This window comes from Myotis lucifugus, unplaced genomic scaffold (assembly GCF_000147115.1).
Source record: "Myotis lucifugus unplaced genomic scaffold, Myoluc2.0 scaffold_0, whole genome shotgun sequence".
Lineage (NCBI taxonomy): Eukaryota > Metazoa > Chordata > Mammalia > Chiroptera > Vespertilionidae > Myotis > Myotis lucifugus.
In genome coordinates, this window is record NW_005871048.1 from 33,266,745 (window position 1) to 33,272,744 (window position 6,000).

Here is a 6,000-nt window from a genome sequence, read left to right on the forward strand (position 1 = left end):
GTTTGCTTGTCCTCGTCCCCGGGCCAGCCCCGCGCCCTCCTCCCGGCTGCCTCAACAGCCTTTGCTTCCTGCCGTGTGTTTCTTTTTTCCCCTCCTAGGCTCCATCAAAGGTGGCTCTGTTATTGAAATATGAAGCCATTTCCTCTCCAAAACCCTTGGTTACTCAAGGCGGGAATCAATGGACCTATATACTCTCCCAGGAGTTATAAATAAATGTCTATTTGTTCAGGAGGCGTTTTCCCGCGTGTCCCAGCATCTTCCAGCGGTTATTTTAGGGGCGTGTGTGTGTGTGTGTGTGTGTGTGTGTGTGTGTCCCCATGAGCGCCCTGTGCCCATCTGGTCTAATCCTGGGTATGGATCCATAAGCCAACCCCACCCATCTCGTCTGCCCCTCGCATTCCACGCTCTATAAATAAATCCAGGTTTCTGAGCTCTGTCATCCAGGGGTACAACAGTTGTTTGTCTGTTAAAGGAGATTCCAACCCAATAGCGATACTGAGTCCAGAAAACAAGAAAATAGCCCTCTGACAATTGCAGCGGAAGGGCACCTCCAGTTTAGGAAGCGTTATCTGCTGTGGTCAGAACTGCCTCCCTACCTGGCTACCCTGGATCTACTTTGGGGAAACGGAGGCTAGAAAGCCACGATCTCTCTCCTACCCTTGAATTTCCCTTGTTAAGCAGAGGCTAAACAACAAAGCGAAAGTTCCGTGTCCCGGGGCGTCTGCCTCACCCCGCAGATCATTTCCCAGAGCCCCTGGCCCCATCCCCTCTGGACGCACCTCAGAGCGGTGAGGCTGCAGGAGGTGTGGTGTGGGTGGGGGCTTGTGGTTGTAGCTGTTGCTTTCCCTGTACTTGGGGATCCGAGCAGAGGGGAAAGTCATCTAAGAGCTGCTGTTTCACAAGGTCTGGGCACAGAGCTGCCCCTCCCTTCCTCCCTGAAGTTTGCATGAAGTGCACGTTAGGCTGTAATTAGGGGATCTGGGAGGAAAACTTTCCTGGTGACGCTTTGCTTTTCTTCTGCTCTGAGTGAGAAAGTGCCTCCTTCTTCTCTGGAGCAGGACCTCTGCCATCCAGCGCCACAAAGACACATTCTACACACGGACACACACATACAAACACACTCATGCGCGCGCGCACACACACCCTTGCCCAGAGACAAACTTAAGGTGAGGGGAAAGAGCTTTGGCTCCACTGGATCTCCAGGCTCCAACTTCAGCAGGACTTGGGAGCATCTGAACTTCTGGATTTCGGGACAAGGTAAAACTTCCACAATTTTTTTACTCTTTCGTCCAAACCTTGGTGCCTTTAAGATTTCAGAAAGCAATACATATCACGATATTTGTATACATTAAAATAAATTTTCTTATTATTTTCTTTTGAATTGAATGTGACACCTCAATTTTTTTTAGGATTCCTGTCACGTAAAATACTGTATTGCAATAAACAAGCTCAGTTGAATTGGGGTGAGGATTAACTCTAGTATCCTGGCATTTGCTGGTGCTACTATAAATCTGGTAGACGTCTGGTTTCCAAGTAGTGGCTTTTTCATCTGTATTTCAACAGGCATTTTTATAGCACCTGAGATGAAAAAAAAAAAAAGAATAGTATAGGCTGAAGGAAATGCTGAGGAAGGGGACTGTCCATTCCAGACTTTTGAGTTATGTTTTAGGGAATCCCCCCAAAATGTATACACACTTTAACAGCTGATAGCTCAATTTTGAAAATGAAATGTATTTTAATAAACACTGCCTTTATAATCATTCAACGTGTGTGGGTATATTTTTTTGAGTATCCTATATATAGGTGTATGTGGAAATGAAAGTTATTACAATCATAGATAATGGCAGTTAGGTAGATCATTGAGATGTTACCAATTTTGGTCCAGGCCTTGCCAGTTAACTGTGAATTTAAGGTCATAGAATTATGATGCATTTCATATATTGAATCATATTGATGGGTAATGTTAATACACAACAATTTGTGTTATAGCTGTTAAGATTACTTTTAAAACTTGATTAAAGGAATTATGTAAGTGTTGAGACTGTTCACAACCCTAAGCAAATCTGAACTTTTGGGGGCTTAAATGAAGTTGTTTTCTTCCATTGAATATAACTGTTGTGTTGAAAATAAGATAGTTTATTATTTTGAAAATAGATTATTTTATTCTCATTTATTACTGGAAAAATACACAAAGTGGCCAGTACTTGGGAATTTTTAGGGTGGAAAGTGTTCCTGTACATGTTCCAGCGTGATGTCATAAAATCAAACATACTGGCTGGCTTCTTGGAAGCTAACGGTTCTTAAGAAATAAAGCCTGTGAATTAATTTCTAAGTGAATGTAATATTTATTCATTATGAATGTAGTTTCTGGTAACCATTTTTATTTGATTATTTCGGTGTACTAACTTTGAAGTAATTTTATACACACTTCAGTGACTTCAGTATTTTAATGAAATCATAAAATGAGAATTTTGTTCTACCAAAAATATAGCATAGTAATTCTCCTTGGATAACTTTTAATGTAATGTTTCTTAATCTTTACATCAAGTTTTAACTTTATTTCCATTTATTCCTACCCATAAAGAAGTTTTTCCTTCCATTCTGTAAAATGGAATGTATGACAAAGGTTTGGTGAGCATTTAAGCTTTAGTCTTCACTTATTTGGGGGCTATCTGTTATTAATTTAATTGTTGAAGCTAAGAGAGAATGACTACATTTTCGGTAGTCTCTTCATAAAATTGAAGACAGCTTAAAATGGAAAAACGAGATAAGGAGAAGTAATTTTGCTCCCTTTTAATTAAATGATCAAGAGAAAACAAACAGTCTCCAGAGATCAGTGGTCCCCAGGAAGAATGTACCCAGAGTCCAGTATTCCAAATAGGAGGCCAGTGAGCCTGGACTTTCTATGAGAAACAAGAAAGAAGGGAACATCGTGTTCTTATAAAGAGAGCCATTTATGTCAGCAAGAGCCTGTCTCTCAAAGGAATGACTGACACTGTCATTTAGAAGTACTGAAGAGACTTTCACAGATGAATCAATTCATTATACACCTAGTGCAGTGATGGCGAACCTTTTGAGCTCGGTGTGCCAGCATTTTGAAAAACCCTAACTTAACGCTGGTGCCGTGTCACATATAGAAATTTTTTGATATTTGCAACCATAGCAAAACAAAGACATATTTTTGATATTTATTTTATATATTTAAATACCATTTAACAAAAAAAAATCAACCAAAAAAATGAGTTCGCGTGTCACCTCTGACACGCGTGTCATAAGTTCGCCATCACTGATAGTGGTTTCACCTCCTTTTCATCCCTTTGGGAGCAAGTAACACATCCAGGATAAATACATTCAGAGTAAGCAGAGTTTGAGGAGATGGTCGTCCTGCTTTTTAGCGTCCTGGGTGTGAAATACCGGTATTTTACTGAGTAGTCAAAGAAGTCTTTGAAATCTTCGGTAGCACTGCACTTCACCTTTGTAAAGATGAACAAGAGTCATATTCAGAAAATAACTCCCCTTGCCAGAAAGTACTAATTTTCTTTTCTTTTCATGCATGTTTTATCTTCCAAATTATATTTTTAAGATAATGGTATTCTACCAATTAAAATTCCAATAAAATACAAAACAAATTTGAAAAAAAACCCACTTTCACATTATAGTCTTCTGTTGCCTCTAGTTAGTTTTCCAACAGCCTGGATTTACTATTAGTAACCATAGTACCTGGTCTATGTTATTAAATGTACTTAGTCTGTTATTTAAAGGAAACAAAGTGTTGTTGGGGGAAATAGGGAGGGATGGAAACCTGACTATACTTAGGATTTTAATCAATAGTGTTTAAGGAGGATTAGAGGAAGCAGCTGGTTAAATAAATATTAGGTGTAGAGTGGACGTGATGGTATAAATTAATAATGCAGCTCTTTATTTACACCATGAATGGGAAGGTCTGTGACGGTTCAGTGTGTGAAGCATGGTCCCGGGGTGCCACCTAGTGGATGAGTCAAAGAAGGCGTTCACAGCAACCTTCTAAAAAAAATCTGAGATTTCCATTCTGTAGACACTGCATGCAAACTATATGCAGACATTGGGGTAGGTGCTCAGAGTAAAACTACAGCAAGGGACTTTTATATAATTTAAAAACTGAGGGACCACTTAACACTCGATTAAGTTCCCGGTGGTTGCATTTAAAATAAGTTTACTCTTTGTTGGGTAATTTACCATCAACTTTCTGCCTCTATGAGGATACAGTTTAATAACTGAAACTTGCTTCTAATATAGGATTTGTGTTGTGCAGAGTGGTCATGACCTAGTTCAAAAGAGTGGGGAGAGGCTGAATCACCAATCACCTTTTTTTCAAGTGGAAATAAATTTCTGTAAAATGTATTGTTTTCAAGTTTAAAAGGGTAAATACTAGCTTAAAAGTTTAGCACACAGTATCACATATTGCTATGTACATATTCAGATTTTTTCATTATATATAAAAAAGATAATAGTGAAAATTGCTTTTGGGTAGTGAGGTTTGTTTTTTATTTTTCCGAAATATTGCTCTCAAACTCTAAAAATTAGCATATAGAACAACTTCCTCTATACTTGTTTATTCATAGGTAGTTTTTGAAGCAGGAACATTGTTTCCATTAAATTGTCATAATGGGAAAAAAATCCTAGACAGGAACAATTACCAGAAAAGCCAGTGTTTGAAAGAAACTCCGGGATATCATAGAAGATTAATCTATCAGAATATTAAACTGAGAGTTTTGAAAAACTTTTCTCTAGAAGATATATGAATTATTACTCCAATTGGCTCTCAGCAAGATCTATGGCTTAATGGTAATGGTGTTCAGCACATCAGCATTAATCAAGACCAGCTCTGAAATTCAGATGGGAAGGTAAAATGCCTCAGTCGGAAAAAAATGATTAATTTGTTACTTGCTGAGTCTAGAGGTATAATCCATAAATCGGCCTGCCCGGGTGGAACGGAAGTTTCCTCTTTAGGGAACTTCGGTTGTGTGTGTGGCAGTGAGAAAGAAGGAAGCTGCTCATCAGGTCAACTAGTACTATGTGCTGTAGCTCTCACTTTATACCTGGAAAATTAATTCTAACAAAACCAGAAAGTCAAAATTGATGAAAACGGATCTAAAATATTACAAGAGCCTGAGTAACCGAAACAACAAAAAAGTTCTAGGCTCATAGTTTCTGTTTTCAGAGAATTGTGAGCAGGCATCTTGAAAGTCATTTTCACTTGTTTGCTCTCTCTTAGCTGAGTGGGGAAGAGCTTTCTTTCTTGGTTGTGTGGGCACAGGTGGGCCTGGGAGGGCAGCTCTGACACTCCGGGGCTCCAGGAGGGCTATGCTTCCAACAATATGTCTAGTTGGACGGACAGGAAAAGCAAAAAATTCACTTACACACAGTCGCTGTCCTCCAGTTTGCAACTAAAATTCAGACTGAGCACAGAGTGAGTTAGTGCGCACCTTTGCACCAGGCACCATGCTAGGTGTTTCAGAGTCATTGGCTCAAGGACTTCACAAGCTAGTGAAGAAGACAGATGGACACACATCATGAATCACTAGTAAAATTTGCCAAGTAGGTGCAGTTTGCCTTCTTAATCTCCTGGGACTTCTTCCTTTGAACTTATCCAAACTTTCCACCCCCCTCTACCTCTTAACCTGAGACTCCTGCTCTCCACCCTTCAAGCCAGAGGATCTGATACTTCTCTGGTTTATTGATTTCTTGACTGATTACACACGTGTGAATGAGTTTCACTCATGCCTTTACATTTCAAGCTTTTTATCTCTTTAAAGTAAATGTTTTGTTTTCTGTAAAAACAAAAATTCAAACATCTGGAGGCCTAGCCATCTTTACACCAAAGGGTGTAATTAAGTTGATTTACTTTTCCATGGTCTTCAATCTCTCAGGGACTCCACTCCAGAGAGATTCCCTCAAGGCCTGTTTATAAAAAACGTGAAGGACCTAGGGTACTTGTTCCACTGGCTCCTTCTAGCTGAG

At 39.5% G+C, this 6,000-nt stretch overlaps 1 protein-coding gene across 1 annotated transcript in view; it reads left to right on the forward strand.

Moving 5' to 3' along the window:
- The first annotated feature begins 859 nt into the window (after positions 1-859).
- HAPLN1 (hyaluronan and proteoglycan link protein 1) overlaps positions 860-6,000 on the forward strand; it is a 68,835-nt gene continuing 63,694 nt past the window's right edge. The window contains exon 1 of the mRNA XM_023751084.1: positions 860-1,257. The gene's annotated coding sequence lies outside the window, so the exon portion shown is untranslated. The remainder of the gene's footprint in view (positions 1,258-6,000) is intronic.